At 43.3% G+C, this 17,136-nt stretch overlaps 1 protein-coding gene across 5 annotated transcripts in view; it reads left to right on the top strand.

Annotated features, from left to right (window-relative positions):
- Positions 1–17,136, top strand: part of LOC126485413 (TOX high mobility group box family member 3-like) — a 489,322-nt gene that overhangs the window by 246,818 nt on the left and 225,368 nt on the right. For 2 of the 5 annotated variants that reach the window (XM_050108874.1, XM_050108873.1), the window contains exon 2: positions 3,529–3,577. The exons of the other annotated variants lie outside the window; for them this stretch is intronic. The gene's annotated coding sequence lies outside the window, so the exon portion shown is untranslated. The remainder of the gene's footprint in view (positions 1–3,528; positions 3,578–17,136) is intronic. 5 annotated transcript variants of the gene reach the window in all.

The following is a 17,136-nucleotide window of genomic DNA, read 5'->3' as shown; positions in this document are numbered from 1 at the left end:
AGCCTGTGCAATATAGCGGACGCTGAATACTTTGCACTGCAGAAACACCAAATGTGACCGCGATTGCAACTGATAGCCTCCTCCTCCCCCCCCCCCCCCCCCCCCACACACACACACACATCATGAAGCCTGGGATCGGATCTGTGCGTGGTGGGCGAATGCACTCTAGAATAGGCAGCTCACCAGGTCTGCGACCTACAAGTGTACGTCCATCGATCGTATATACCTCCTCTCCGTTACTGAAGACGTCACAGCGCCACTCCACCCTCTACTGAACTCTTTCACGACACCAGGATAGCCACGCTTGGCAGTGTCTGTGGCAGCCCGACCAGAGACACAAGTTGATCTTAATGTTGCTGCAATTGACAGTTCCCAATGGTACCTGATGACACAGCAGAGAAAGCTGAGACCGGGTATCGCAACGTCCAGAACATGGTCTACAAGTGTGGGAATGTTCCACAAACCACTGCTGAAAGCAGCGACACATCATCGATACATTGTCCATGTGCAATAGTCCGTCGATACGTCGACCCAGTTTCCCGTGGGCCCGAAGATGTTCAACGGAAGTACATACTCGTTGCTGGGCAATGGTTGTGCCCTCGGATGATTGTTACAAACACTGTTCACCTCGTAAATTCAGCACTGTTACTGCCTGCAGAGTCACAACAGAGGGCGCACGGACAGGGCTCCTGAGCGCCATCTGATCGCCAATGGCCGTGACAAATGAATCACTAACACCACAATCCCTCAGTGTGCACATATTGTACAGTGGTGCCACTTATGCATATACAGCGTGGGTAAAATAAAACTGAACTGGAAAACATTTCATGTACCTTAAGACAGGGTAGCCGGTTTACATCATACGGAAGTGGGGCAGATGGTCCCTGATTGGGTTGTATATATTAAACTTGACGAAATTTTTTTTCAGGCCAGTTTTGCATTGCGCCCCTGTATTATGTCTTAACATACTAGCTCTGTCAGGTCTTCAGGTTATCATAATCCTGCATAAACAGAAGCTCTAGATTGCGAAAAATGTTCGACTACCTTAAAAAGTTATAACCTGAAAGTAAACTTCCTGTTCTGGCTTAGTGAAGTGGTTGACAAGGTTACTTTTTGGTGTCGGTGGTTATTTCACAGGTTTAGTTAAGCACAGACAGCGTTGTCAGTGTACGTTCACTATCATGAATCACACGTAACATATTTAATCTGTTTTGAACGAGCCATTTTCTTGCATCGAGCTATTCAAAATGTCTTTGCACCAACTCGATCTGCCACTATTTCAATGACTTTACAACTAGCCTTCATAAGTGGACATGTGTAAATTTCATAATGAAAGTAATGGATTGCACTAACGTGTCATCGAAGTGCATTTCACAATGGAAAAGGTCCCTGTTTATCCTCCTCCTCCTCATCATTAACATCAGAGTTCACATAGAATGAGGGGATCGATCAGTCTCTTCTCTATAAACTCGTAATCATCTACATCATAAAACCATGATCAAATCATAATCACCTTCATCATCTCCCTGATCAAAACATTTTTCGGCAATAATGTAGAAGCTAATTTCCAAGTGGACATCAGCTTTAAAAATGGCCAACACTGTAGATGGGCTAGGCAGGAAACAGCCATAATAGATCAGTGTTGTTCTTAGTGACACTTTCGCGAACGCGATATGGTACGCTAGTGTCCAAAATTATGTATGCCTTATTACACATAATCGACACAATACGTGCATTGTTTGCTCGTAACGAGCACCTAAATAATCCAGAAGAACGTCACACATCGCCACTTCGACTGATAACCATTTATTAGGAGGCACCTGCATCTACAGTCGCCAGTATGTATGTGATAGTCACGCGATTCTTACTCAACTTCCAAGGAATACTTCATTGTGCTACCATCCACTGTTTCCGATCGATCGCTTTTCTCATTTACGTTCCGCATATGTAGTGAGTAAAAAACATATTTAAATTCTTCATCATGTGTCACAAACGTAGTCTTCTTTTGTGTACAGTACTCGAGATTTATCAGTACACTGTTTTCGAAATTTGGTTTTATAGTTTGCAAAATTATTGTGAGCAGCTTCAGTCGATAACATGTTGAAACCACAGATTTTTTGAATGTGCAATTACTCTGCTGATTTAAATCTCTTATAGCCTCGACTTGCATGATAGTTGATACATAAAGTCTATGCTACATAAGATAAACTGACAACTAAAAACAGCAGAAATGTGTCGCAAACCGAGCAACGAGAGTGGCCCGCTTCAGTGCACTGGGGGTTTTCACGGGACGTAGCCAGCGGGAAACTGAGAATCCCAGCGCCGGCTTCTAGTTCAGCCCTCCACGAGGTTCAAGTGACGAGCAAAAAGAGAGGGTGGGAAACGGCGCGTGGAACATTCATTACCGACCTACAGCTGCTTACAGAGCTCCCCTTGTTCTTTCACTGCCTGCCCCCCTCCCTTCCCCCGCCTTTCCTTCCTTATTCGCCTCGCTTGTTTTCCCTGGATTGCATTCGTCCTCGCCGTGCTTTCAAAGAAGGGTTTTGTCTTCGCCTTTCCCTAAAATTACGCGACTGACAGGGGTTGGAGTTATTTATTGAAAGTCGAGTCGCTGTGAGGGGACGAATCCGCACCTCAAGCGTAAATTTTTAAGCAGTTTTAAAATTCTGCTCGACTTGTCACCGGAAGGCGTATCGTTTGTTATTTGTGGCCACTCCATTCGTTTGGTCTGAAAGACGAATACAGTTGTACGAAACGAAATAAGTACTAAATAATCACGTCATCAGTTCCAGAAGAGCAAACTGAACTTTCTTTTCCCCTCCTGCCTTGTAGGGTTCGCACTTGATTAGTTTTTGCTCCCCGTGGCTCTTCTCTCTTTGGGCAAGGACTTTTCTTGAAGTTGCTGACGTCACCTTAAGTGACTGTGCATGTGTTTAATCTTAAAAGATAAGCTGAGCCTAGTGAAAGCAGTGGATGTAAATATTCACAAAGAATTAAGTAAAACGTCTGAATGTCCCCTGCCTGAGACTTAATTTCCGATTTCTCACGATGGTAGACGGGCTTCGTGTCAAGTACGTTGTCGCATTCATTTATCACACCAGTGACTGTTCATCTCACCAGAATGAGCTCGAGGAGATAAACTGAAAGACGTGAATGATCGAGCGATATGCGTTTAGACGGGCGTAGTGCGAACTGCGAGAGAAATGTAAACCACCGCTGAGAAAAGTCTTCACCCCTCGTACGCTAGTCACATAGATATCGCACATTTATAAGCTTTTATATGAATTAAATAACCCCAGTTTCACTGCGCAGCTGAAAATTAAGGTGCTGTATGACGTGTCTTGTTTCGTTACGCCATAGACACTAAAGAGTGGTTCTGAAATAGACGGAGGACGTACGTGCACAGTACTGTGACCGCGAAATGTGTGATGTTACGTCTGACATATTTCTTTATGTCACAGTAATATTAGACAAGTACCTCTGCACATCTGCTACCGTTTAGCCTGACATATTTTTGTGGTTTTGCAGGTGAGTTGCAGTCCTTAAAGCAGCCGGTGAGCTTCCCTGTTAGCTGGAGGTAAGTACTATTATGTCCTTTTTCTGCCTCCGTTACTTCTTTCTATATTTATGGACGTTCCCGTTACCTTCGTTGCCAAGATCTCACTCGCTTCTGTAGTCTGCAAGTGATTTTTGAACCCAATACGCAATTTTATATATTATGACGATAGAGAGAGCAGTTGTTTTCAGCCATCGGCAAAGAGAACGATGAAGTTGCAACAAAAGAAGGTAATTTTTTATTACACTGAGGACACAAACGCTATACTAGTCTGATGTTTGATCACTATTCAGGGCAAGCTACGGCTAGGTCTTCCCGGTTTTTCCGTACTACGTAAAGATACTTTTAGGATGATTCTTCAGCCACGCCGCGTCTGATTATTTTGTGCAGCCTTGTGCAGCTAAGGTAGTTCTTCGTTCCTAACGACATCTATGCGTATTGCATGTTAAACCATTGAAGAAAAAGAGTCACAGATCAATTCAGGGACATTAATGGCCAATATACTGCTCCTCCATAACATTTCGTCCCATGAACGTCAAATGGTCTGTAAGATTTGTTATTAAGAGCTGTTTAATGAGCTAGTTAAAATATTAGGACACAATGTACTCGGGAGCTATGCCCAAGGAGCTGATCGTACTACAGGACCCTTATTAGCAGTGTCACTCTCACGGAGGATGCGTTACCACGTAATTTAACACATTCTCTTTAGTGCCTTCCTTTTTATTCCAAATAATGCTGCGGCCCTCAAACTCGCAGTATGCGCAGCTGGATGCCTGTGTTAGTCGGCTGCGTAAACCATTAATTTTTCTGCGTTGTTACGCGCATCACGGAAAATTAAACAAAACACGAAAAACGCAGCTCAACAACTCGTGCAATGATCGTGGTTAGCAGTGCGTGACTAACTGGAGCTCCCTGCATAAACAAAACTAATGGCGGCGCGCGTGGAATGCGACGGCGTCTACGCGGCTAAAAATAGCTCCCCCGCCGCGGTCCGCTGTGGCTGCCGCCGGGGACAACACACACGTAGCTTTTCACCTGACTGCCTCCGTTCGCTATTACACGTAATACCTGAGAGCGCATTAAATATCCCAAGAAATTACGGGGTAATATACAAAGATGCGAATGGCCGAATCGTGTCTAGTCCGTTGCGCTTGAGCACTAAATCTGATTCTTATCATTACGTTTTTATATCGCCCAATTAAATATGCCTCGAAATACCATACAGTTATCGGCAATAACGAGGCATTACGGCAGCGATTTATGGCGTTGCCGTTGCAGACGAAGAGTGGCAGTCGTCCCGACCCTAGTCTCTAGCTGTGCCGTGATTTTTACCGGCACATTTACTTTTTAAAAAGATCAAATCACAAATCCACATCAAATTTTAAATCTGCACAGCGCAGTTTAACATGAGTAGTGTAGCGAACAGTTTGAGGATATCAATCCACCACCTCTCTTTTTCTTTAGAATACGGGAAGAAAAGAGGAAAAGTTGAATCTACAGGATAGTGACTGCATAGCGCATGACAGTCCTACACAACTACATATTTGCATAAAAAATGGTAGCGTACCGGTTAAGGTACCAGGGTCATATTGTGAAGGAGCGGATTCTAAAATCCTGTCAGCAAATCTGATAGAAGCTCACTGCTGTTCCTCTAAACCCACCGTCTCTAGCCGTATCTGATCCGATTATCTCGATGTCGACAGGTCGGTAAATTCTGATAAAAATGCAAAATCGATCAAGGATAACAAGATTATACGTTTTAAAGTAGTGCACGAGTGGAATATGAAAGTAGTGCAATGAAACAAAGTGTCATAGATGGGAAGACGGGACGAAGAGTTCGGGCCGATTCTCTCAACTCTCGTTTTCCTAGATTTGCCTCAACATTGAACACGAATATCGCATTCAAATTCTTTATGGTTCTTTACCTGTCTCTCACTCTGCAGATACCTTAGCACGTACAAATCCAACTAAAATCTAGTAACACACAGCTTCTCGACAGATGGCGAACTTCATCGTCAACTACTACTGTCTGACCTAACGGATTGCAGATAGACTCTTCGTGGTGTCCTGAACGATGGAGGAGAGCTGTCACGCCTTTGTCTCTGAGTTGTAGGATGTCTGTCGTAGTGTTATTTCTTGCTTTGTGAGACACATTTATTCTTGACAGTTTAGATATTTGCTGTGTATGCTGAATAAGTGTGGAACAGCAGAACAGTGCCTATGTATTCACCATTAGCTTTTTTTATCTGCCAAAGCGTACGAAATTCTGCAATAACAGGCACACGAGACAAACGAAAGGCCAGTGCAATCTATTCTACTATCATAAACTACTTGATACATGCACTGATAGCATATGGTGCAACGCTACTTGTGAACGAGTTGTCGGTCAAGCAACCGACCCAGTATATTATCTTAGCAGTGAGGATTCACGTAAAACGATACGCTGAGATCCATATCACATTCCGGAGCCTGCAATTGTTTGCATTAGTAAATTTATCGCGGTGGATAAACATATTTTGCAATCAACTGGCAAAATCTTAGTCTTCTACTGTACTTTTTAGTTCAAATGGCTCTGAGCACAATGCGACTTAACTTCTTAGGTCATCAGTCGCCTAGAACTTAGAACTAATTAAACCTAACTAACCTAAGGACATCACACACATCCATGCCCGAGGCAGGATTCGAACCTGCGACCGTAGCGGTCGCTCGGCTACAGACTGTAGCGCCTAGAACCGCACGGCCACTCCGGCCGGCTGTACTTTTTGCCCTTAATGTCAACGTAATTAATCTGGGGAGTAATGTGTATGCAAACAATACATCTTCATGTAAGGGAGAAATAGATGAAAGGAAGGCAGGAAGAACGTCCCGTCGACGATAAGGTCATTACATGTGTACAAGGTTAGGTTGGGAAAGGGTATCGGCCGTACACTTTTCGAAAGAACAAATCTAGCGTTTACCTTAAGAAATTTGGGGAAACTAATGAAAACTTACATCTGGTTGGCTGCAAAGCGATTCGAAACAACCCCCACCCCCCAGTGGAAGTCCAGTTCCTTGGGGAAACTTACACGGTTCTCTAAGCAAGGTTAGCCCAGTACGTATCTCAAGTGAATTGAATACTGAAACACTTTGTTCGTTTTAATGTATTTAATGGTGTAGGTTTTGCACTCTGTGACTGTCTTTCTCAAATTAATTTCAATAAGCTGTGATCAGTATCTATGTGAAGTTTTCAACAAAGTTAAATTTACGTCGCTGATTGAAATGTTGGTCGTATCAGAAGCGATGCGTGATACCGCAATATCTTTTATTCGCTCTCTCTCCGTCCATAATTTTTTAATACGTCATGTATATTATTAGTTTTTCGAAATCCGTCTTTGTTGCCTGGATTTCAATTTCATCGCTACTGCGCGACTTACACCGAGGTGGCAAAAGTTGTGGGATACCTCCTAATATCTTGTCGGACCTAGTTTTGCACAGTGTAGTACAGCAACTCAACGCGTCATGGACTCAACAAGTCGTTGGAAATCTCCTGCAGAAATACTGACCCATGATGCCTCTATATCCGTCTATAATTGCGAAAGAGTTGTTGGTGCAGAATTTTGTGCACGAACTGATCTCTCGATTATGTCCTATAAATGTTCGATGGGATACACATCTGGCGTTCTAGGTGGCTACTTCATTCGCCCGAATTGCCCAGAATGTTTTTCAAAGCAATCGCGAACAATTATGGCTCGGTGACATGGCGCATTGTCATCCACAAAAATTCCATCGTTGTTTGGGAACATTAAATCCATGAATGGCTGCAAATGGTCTCCAAGTAGCCGAAAATAACCATTTCTAGTCAATATTCGGTTCAACTGGACCAGAGAACACAGTCCATGTCACGGAAATATAGCTCACACCATTATGGAGTCACCACCAGCTTGCACAGTGCCTTGTTAAGAACTCGGATCCAAGGATTCGTGGGATCTGTGCCACACTCGAAGTCTACCACCAGCTCCTACCAACTGAAATCGGGATTCATTTGATCTGGCTATGGTTTTCCAATAATTTAGGATCCAACCGATACGGTCACAATGATGATGGTGTTTGGTTTGCAGGGCGCTCAACTGCGCGGTCATCAGTGCCCGTAGAAAATCCCAATTTTTATACAGTGCAATTTTTACACTATCCTGTCTAGCCACTTTCACGAATGATGATGAAATGATGAGGATAACATAAACACCCAGCCCCCGGACAGAGAAAATCCCCAACCTGGTCGGGAATCGAACTCGGGACACCGTGATCCAGAGGTAGCAACGCTAGCCATTATACCACGAGCTACGGACATACGGCCACGAGTCCAGGAGAGGCGCTGCAGGCGATGTTGCGCTCTTAACAAAGGCACTCGCGTTGTTAGTCTGCTGCCATAGCCCATTACCGCCAAATTTCGCCGCCCTACCAAAACGGATACGTTCGTCGTACGCCCCAAATTGATTTCTTCGGTTATTTCATGCAGTATTGCTTGTCTGCTAGCACTAACAACTCTACGCAAACGCCGCTGCTCTCGGTCGTTAAGTGAAGGCCGTCGTCCACTGCGTTGTTCATGGTGAGAGATAATGTCTGAAATTTGATATTCTCGACACTATCTTGTCACTGTGGAGCTCTAGGTACTGAATTCCGTAACGATTTCCGAAATGGTATGTCCCACGTGCCTAGCTTCAACTACCATTCCGCATTCAAAGTCTGTTAGTTCTCGTGGTGCCGGCCGAAGTGGACGTGCGGTTAAAGGCGCTGCAGTCTGGAACCGCAAGCCCGCTACGGTCGCAGGTTCGAATCCTGCCTCGGGCATGGATGTTTGTGATGTCCTTAGGTTAGTTAGGTTTAACTAGTTCTAAGTTCTAGGGGACTAATGACCTCAGCAGTTGAGTCCCATAGTGCTCAGAGCCAGAGAGTTCTCGTGGTGGTGCCATAATCACCTTTGAAACCTTTTCACATGAATTACCCAACTACAAATGACAGCTCCGCCAGTGCCCTTTTATGCCTAGTGTACGCGATACACACTACCGCCATCTGTATACGTGTATATCGTTTCCCCTGACTTTTGTCACCTCAATGTACGTACGTGACATACATGAATGAACAGTTTGAGACCACATCCCCGTGTTAATATTGCATTCCCCTCGAACTGGACCAGTACTGCCAGCAACTGCCACACTAATGAGCTAATGATGGCTTGACACGAGTTACGGGCCGAAACATTTGTTGGAAACTTGAAAAAGTGAACGGCTCCAATTTATTTCACTTACTGTTGTGTAAGGATTTTGTGATTCTATGAGCCCTCTGACTCCTGAGTCATCATAATAAATATTCATGAGTTCTGTAGGAGGAAAGGTCGAATAGTAGTGGGAGGGTAAGGAGGAAACACTTATCAAGAACGCAATAACGTGTTCAAATTGCCTGAATCATTTACCAGTTTTTGCAGAAAGGTTACAACATTTTCATGTATTTATCTAAAATGTTGAGCTGCATACCGTACTGTAGTTTGCTAAAATTTTCGGCGGCTAGAAATAAACGGTTGTGTGCCGACGAGACTCTGGAGAATGCAGTGCAGATAAGGAAAATCACATGCTAGAGACGAGGTCGCCGTGCATCCCTTCGCGTGCCCCTCGTCGCCGTTAACGGATTTTGCCGTGTAACTGGGACACGAGCGTTACTTTCCCTTGCCCTTCAGCGCTGCTGCCAGATGGGGTTTTTGTGTCGTCATGCTTCCTCCGTGGCATGCGGAACTTGTTTCTCTGGAGCTAATTGACACCATTGGGGAACCTACATTATTTCGGGACGGGAGCTCAGTGATGAGTTACATTAATGGACAGAATACCTGCACGTTTCTCGTGCCGAGTCTTCTCAGACTTCATCAGCCGAGGTTAATGTCGTGACATCGCGGCCTTCAAACATTTTCGGAAATCTAGACATCATTTTTTATTTGTCACAGGAAACACAAATATTGATAATAAGAATATTTTGTTGATAACTCACCTTAATGTTCCACACACTACAAGCCTGAATGCTTTGAGGAGTTTTACACTGAGAACGATGCAACTCCCGTTTCGTTTATTCTCTATTGTCATATTCTCTATCATCATCTCTGTCATATTCTGTGTCTAATTGCAAAATAGGAACTTTCTTCCCTTGGCCTCAAAGGCGACAACTGTTTGACAACTGAGGTCATATCCAAGACAACAGATTCGGAATGTGCCCTTTATCCCACCTCTTTGTTTTATAAAATGTAATATCTGACGAAGACAGGACAAACTGTGTAGGTAATATTCGTCCGCCTGATTTTCCATTGGGAAAAGCTTTGTACTGTATGGCCATAAAAGGTTAACACATTTTGTAAAATTCGTTGTTTCGTAAAGTTTTGATGCATTTTCTCCTTTTGGTAATATTTTACCTTTCTCGGGAAAATGTTCGCTTGAATTTCATTGCCTAACAATACAGTTGCTCTGATCATAATAACAAATACAGCAAGTGATAACAATGACGTTCAACCAGAGTAAGAATATTTAACAATAAAAGCAAATAAACAGATAAGACCACTGGACTATTCCATCAGACTGAGCTGACGCTGATGCTGGTCGTCAGTTCAGGACCTGTCCGACCATTCTTCTTACGGTTAACTGTAACTATGATAAGTTACTTCAGGCAGACAGTGGGAAGTTTCGTTTAACAAAGTCGCGATCGATTAAATTTATCACGTAAGTATCTAATGTCCGCGACAGTGACAATATTTCAAACGCAAACACCTTCCTACCAGACTAATGGGAATACACGGGGACGAAAATGCAGCGTTTGTACATACAACGTTCGTGGACTCTGCCTTTGAAATGAAACGTGACGTTGGCCTTCCGTTCCTCTGATTCTCTGTTCGAATGTCGCCAGTTACACAAAACTCCCTTCTTCGTAGAACAATAGGACGCTAGTTCGCCGACCGTCAACCGCTCGAGGGGCATAACTGAATGGGAGTACTGGAGCATATCGCTATCTATGCCATTCATGTCCGCTTCTGACACAGGAGCCGTTACACTCCAACTAGCTGCTTTGTTGTCCACAAGAGATTGGGTGGACCGCTTTCCAGTCCTCCCACTAAGGAAAACACCTCTGTTGCACGGGGATCGAATTCGGGTCTTACATATGGTTATCAAACACCTAACTTACAGACGGCATCACAGTGCTTTTCTTCATTTTCTTGACACCTATACTTGCCGTCGGGTTGGCGCGACGTCAGAAGCGTTTACTGGCGTCCTGCCAAAGGTAACGTCAGATGTGACTTCGGACTCCCCACGTCCTTCGAAAACCTAAATCAAGGCGGCCGCACGCGGGTTCGAACCGTCGTCCTCCCAAATGCGAGTCCAGTGTGCTAACCACTGCGCCACCTCGCTCGGTGATCCTTCTCTGTCTGACTGTTGATTTTTCCCAGGGCTTTTGCTGCGATGGGTCTCTCTTTTCAACAAGTGACCATCAACTCGCACCTGGCCTCCACCGTTGTAAGACAGGTAGATATTTCTCTCTCATTTTATCTGTGATGTTGACAATCTTCGTGTTCCCTTTTATACCTGGTTTCTTTCCCAGTTGAGCACAATTGTTCACACACAGAAGTTGAAAATTATTGTTACACCTGCATGACTTTCCCCACTACACTAAACCTTATGTCATGTACATTCAGAGTACAATAACCCCCTGTCCCTTCCAACTTTATAGGAATTTTCCTGTCAGATGGTAATCCTTACTCGAAACTTCATCCAACTAGATTTATCTATATACAATTGCTTTCTTTCTCAAGGCCGACGCTTGCGCAAAATCTTTCGAGAGGTATTGCAACTTATCCACTTTGCCAATTTCTACAATTATGGCGATCATGTTCTTTTTTTGTCTGATGTCACGTTCCATACCTTCTGTTTCGCATTAATGAGTTTCTTGTAATTGGGTTTCCAAGATTACAACAACGCATTTACTCTGATGCTGTATAAGGGGCAATCAAATAAAAACGAGACAGATGGGAAAAATTAAGTAAACTGTTTATTGTTTCAAAAGTAATCATCGTAACTGTTAATACATTTCTCCCACTGTGAGACGAGGCGTTCAGTGCCTTGATGGATATAGGTTTGCGGTTGCCTAAGGAGCCATGATTGTACCCAGGCGTGAGCCTCTTCGTCCGAAGCAAATCGACGGCCAATGTCTTTCTCCAGGGCTCCAAAACTATGGAAATCGCAGGGTGGGCGATCGGGACTGTATGTAGGATGTAGGCGGGCCCACATGTTGCCTACGCCGCAGAAGCTTCGCTGAGGAGGCCTTACACATCCTCCATACGCGATTTCCATGTCCTTGGCGTCCAGAAGAAAGACGTTCGTGGCCGTCCATTTGCTTCGGACAAAGAGGTGCACGCCTGTCTAGAATCAGGATTCCGTAAGCAACCGCAAACATTTTTCCACGAACGAAATGTTTTAACAGTTATGGCGATTACTCTTGAAATAATAAACAGCTAACTTAGTTTTTTCTTTCTCATTCTCATTTGACTGTTCTTTGTACATTTTCGGACCCAGTTCAAGAACGAATGTGAACTTGGCGTGACCGAGTGAAGTGACATTTCCACGACAAAAAGAGGCATTTTCTCGAAACGGTAAGCCCTACCGAAAATGTTTTTCTTTTTACCGATCTTCCAGGCGCTACTGAAGTCTAGAATTTGGATGTGGCGTTTGCAAGTAGCGCCCATCAGCGGTGCTGCGTGGCAGCAGCCAGGCCTTGTCGGAGCTTGTTAACGTGACACACAGTGCCGCAGAAAACCGGCTCGGACGCTTTCCGCGAGTACAGTAAGTACCGTAACGGTAGTCGCGACTTGTTGCGGCAGAGCAGCCGCGTCGTCGCCGACGGCCGCCGGCCAGTTGTCACAACGCCGCCTGCTGGCGAGTGAGAGTCCTCAGAGGCAGTGTTAAACAGCGCGTCCATAGCCTGCCCTGTGGTAGCCATATAGCTGGTTGCCGTGTCTGACACTCATAATTACCGAGTCCTGACCTTCTACCTCTGCCTATTATAATTCATGAGTTCGTGAAACAGGAGTTGGAATATTGCGAAACACGTTCTGGAATGGACGAGTGGTAACGCGTGAAACAAAAAACTGTCTGCAATGTCAAAGGAAAAATAACAAGCAGTGGTCTTCTCACCACATAGTAGCATATGCATCCAAGAAATCTGGCTTTTAAATCTTCCTTTCCATTCCCATAAGATGCAATATTGTTATGTAAACAGTGTCGGCATGTACACCACTGCGGACGAAAGCTTCTGTGGTTAGGCTGTTGTCATCACGCATAGTGGCCACCGGGACACGGAACAGCACGTTCATAATAAGCATACAGAATAAACTAAGCAAGACTCGAATCAAATGTACTTCAATTACCATCAACTCTTCTTAAAGAGTAGGGAAAATAGCTGTTGGTCCTAAATACCAGGGTTTCCTGTCGTATGGCATGTTTGTACTTGTATTTAGTGAGATAAGGGGTCAAGTGATTCGGATAGCTCTAATCCTACTGACCATCTGTATACCTATCGGAAGAACAGTCATACTGTATCTATGCTAAAGTACTGAGTCAAAATTTAATCGCTGCGCACTTCCCCCAGCCCAGGCAAGTTGAGTAGATCGACTGGTTCTTTGAAATTAGATGTGGTACAGGATGGACCTTAGCTAGCTTATAAAAGCACCGTTTGTCACAGGCGGTTGCTGAGAAAACTCTGATAAACCACGATTTTTGTGTACGAAAAGTAGCCGTTATGGAGTTGACCACTTCTATAATATCTGTTCATGGCTGATCGCCGATATTTTTACCATATGTTCTTAAGACGATATTCTAGGGGAACTTCTGAACTTTTTTTCGATATCATACTCCGTTAATGAGCACTTATGCAGAAAACCGCAACAGCCGTTTTTTAGCCGTTTTTGCATCGTGGGCCGCAGTTCTCTAAACAACTAACCACAGAAAATGGCCCAAATTTTAGTTGTACATTCCTTAGACAGTCATCCAGAAACATCATTTCCCGTTTCCGAAATCTGTATCCATTATCAAGATACACCAGATAAACCATGAATTTTGGGTACCAAAGGTGTGGGGCTCACCACTGTTTAAGGTAAATCTCCGAAATTCTTACCAAATGTTCTTAAGATAATGTTACGGGGAAACTTGAAACTCTTTTTTGTGTCATTATCCGTTACCGAGACACAGAGGATCAAGTTTACCGTACTTACGTAATATCCGGTCTGAGGCGTAAATGTAGTTTTAACTGACGTAGTGACCATGTGGCAAGGGTTCTGAGGTCACCAAAGTATGTTTTTAGTCAGAACTTTTTCGCCAATAAAACTTGATGACGTGCTGCCTCTGTATAATGGCCACTTCACGTCTGTGTAAATATGCCGAACGTGGTACTGCAGTGACAAAAAATGGGCTAAAAAGGGCCTTAACATGCCCGAAAAGAACTTAAAAAGGACTGCCAAAAATTATGTAAAACTGGAAAAACTGCGAATTCAGTAAAATCTTTCTAATAACATTTTTACTCTTTTAAGATAAAATCATAAGCCTGGCACTTTCAATGAATTGCGAAATATGAGAAAATATCCAGAAAAAATGTGTTAATTTATATTATGCGTACTTATTCGTTGTGTACATATGTAAAAGTTTATTATTAAGCGTTCAAAATTTAATAACAGATAGAATTAGTTTTATATACGTAGGACACCCAGCTGTGGCAGGGAAAAGAAGGGAACCAGCGGTAAAATGTTTCTGTCGGACCACAAGAAATTCGAACATGTTCCTCTTTAAAAGACTTGACAGAAAAGTGGGGAACCAGCCGCCTCACGCCTCATTCAGAGGACAGAGGGAAGACAGTACCAGTGGGAGAGAAAGAGAGAGGAGCCGGTGATTGTGGGAGAGAGAAACTGACAATAAAAAAAGGTGACTAAGTAGCCAAAGACAAAGAAGACATTGATGGTCAGTGAGAGACAGTGGCAGTAAAAGAGAAAGAGAGATGGCTTTATAGGGTAGCGTTCATTTTCGACTGAAATTTTAAACACGTGGGAACAGGGGAAACGTAAGTTGGACCGCCCCCCCCCCCCCCCCCCCCGCCGGAATTTAGAAACATGTATAGACAATGAGAGAGATATGCTGAGTATGGAGGCTTAACTACAAAGAGAGACTGGGTAAAAGGATTTAGAATACTCTTTTTTAAAAGAGCGCATGCCAAAATTTTTGGTGAAGAAGGCGGAGTGAGGACTGAGACAGCTCGTTCCAAGCTATCGCATTTTTTGTGCTCCGACAGGAGCATTTCTCCGACGGTGTAAACATGAGTGAAACATACACGTGGCTTTCCATATTTCTATCACCCTGATGAACAAGGACAATCTCTGCCGCTTGGCAAACTTACGACCCAAACGATGACGTGTTAATCTAATTACAGCTTCGCTGCATGCCTGTATACTTCTCGTATTTTTAAAACAGTTTCATTCTACAATCCAAAATTAGAGAAATATCACACATGTCGACGCCCGAGACCATCTCTGGCAGCCGAATCATGACCGCATTGACGTCGGGATGTTAAAATTTAACTTCCCATCGTTTCCCTCTTTCGGATATTTTATTTTTCTCACCTTAAGCATAATCCAGAAAGAGACGAGGAGGCAACGAATTAGGTATTTACAGAAAACCTAAATTGTATGCATCTTTGGAATTTATTGGGTTTCGGGCGTCTCAGTATCACTATAAGTCTGTGATGTTTCCATCCCTAGAAGAAAAATATCTTGCTTCATGTACTCATAGAATACTTTGTTGACATACACATTTCTGAACCAATAATACAGGCAGGGAAACAAAAGAAGAACATTTTTAATGCAGATTAGTATCATTTCTCGTTAGTTTTGTTAGCATATGGCACGTTCGGTGAAATGTAACAAATTACACACTTAAAACATCGCTATCGAATAAACCGCCACTGAATTTTCACCTTCGCAGTTACGGCAGATAGACAAAACACACAGTCTGAATGTAAAAACCGGGTGATTTATGAACATCCGCTGTGGGGGACGTGAGTAACGTCGATGTCGCAGATGCCCTTGTACCATTTCAATATGCAAGTTCTTAAGGCTATCAATTTCGCACTGCTTGCAAAATAAACTCAGACAACAGATCAGCTCCCCGCAGACAATGTTGCATTTGGTGTGCAACACTCGTTTAACTTAATGGTACCGTAACCGAGTAGTTTCTTATGTCGATAGGTGAATGTATGTCCTTCGCCTACCAGCCGATTGGCCCTTCTATCAGATGGAATCGTGTTGGAGACACAAGCAAGGATAGCTGGGACGGCAGCTGAATTATAAAACAGCCGAAATACCGTATTTTTTATACAATCAGAACTGTGTTCAAATTCTCGCCTGGTCAAAATGACTTTTTCCGTTGCAAGTGGCTTTTTGTCGTCACTGAGACATATTTAACACGACAGTCAGCCTTCATCACTCCAGAACCTGAAATTGATATTTAATGTGAGTTATTCCTCGTATATACATTCGAGTTTCGGTATGAGTACTTCGTAATGACTTCGCTACAAGCTGGGTGGTCTTCTTGTATTCGCTTTTTGTGTTGTTTCCATATAACTTGTACTAGTTATTTCGCTCCCGTATTAAGCATTACTTGCTTTCCAAATCAAACGCAGTGCACCTTCTGTGAGGCCCATCTTACTTACAGTTAATCTGTGAATGAGTGATTTTCACCTTTTTTGTAATTTGCATTAGTGGCATAGACGGTGAACCAGACGAGAATTGCCACACAGCTACGCCTCAAGCAAGCCCGCATGTTTCGAACTGAGGAGGTGGCACTGTGGCTAGCTAGTACACTGCACGGAGTTCAAATCCTCGTCCGTCACTTCTGTTTACGTTTTTCGCTGTTTCCGTAAATCGTGCAGTAAATTGTGCAATATTTCCACTCATAAGCAACCGATTTTCTTCCACAACCTTCTCCAGTTGTGTCAGTATTTCATCTGAAAAGGCACCAATGGCAAAAAGACCTTGAGCTGCAATCTATTTTTCTTTCATCGGAGTCTTCAATTCAGTTGTTAAATGAACATTATGTTGCTGTACATGCAGGAATCCATAGTCTGGCAAACGAAAATGGGCGCACTAATTTCGAATTCTTAACATGAAGTTACAAGTCTGCAGACATTATTCATAACTTACTTATATGCTACGCAGTCATTACAAATTCATAAAGAAACACAGAAAATATTACGTAATGAAAAGTAAAAAAAAATGTAGGTAAATAAAAACAGAGTTACTCAACAGAATATGCAGGCTGACCCAAAATCCTGTTAACATTTGCAAATTCAATACATCACGGAATAATGTACGTACAGAGATAAAAACTGACATACACGTTTGGAATGACATGGAATTTTACTGAAACCAAATAAAGTACACAAAATGTTCATATGATAAAAAAGCAATAATTGGCTTAACAACTGATTTTCACCAAAGACGATGTTCTTTATAACAAATGCTTAACATGTCGGCG

The sequence above is a fragment of the Schistocerca serialis genome, chromosome 1, assembly GCF_023864345.2.
Source record: "Schistocerca serialis cubense isolate TAMUIC-IGC-003099 chromosome 1, iqSchSeri2.2, whole genome shotgun sequence".
Lineage (NCBI taxonomy): Eukaryota > Metazoa > Arthropoda > Insecta > Orthoptera > Acrididae > Schistocerca > Schistocerca serialis.
Note: the sequence above shows the minus strand (reverse complement) of the source record. Positions and strands in the feature narration are given on the sequence as shown.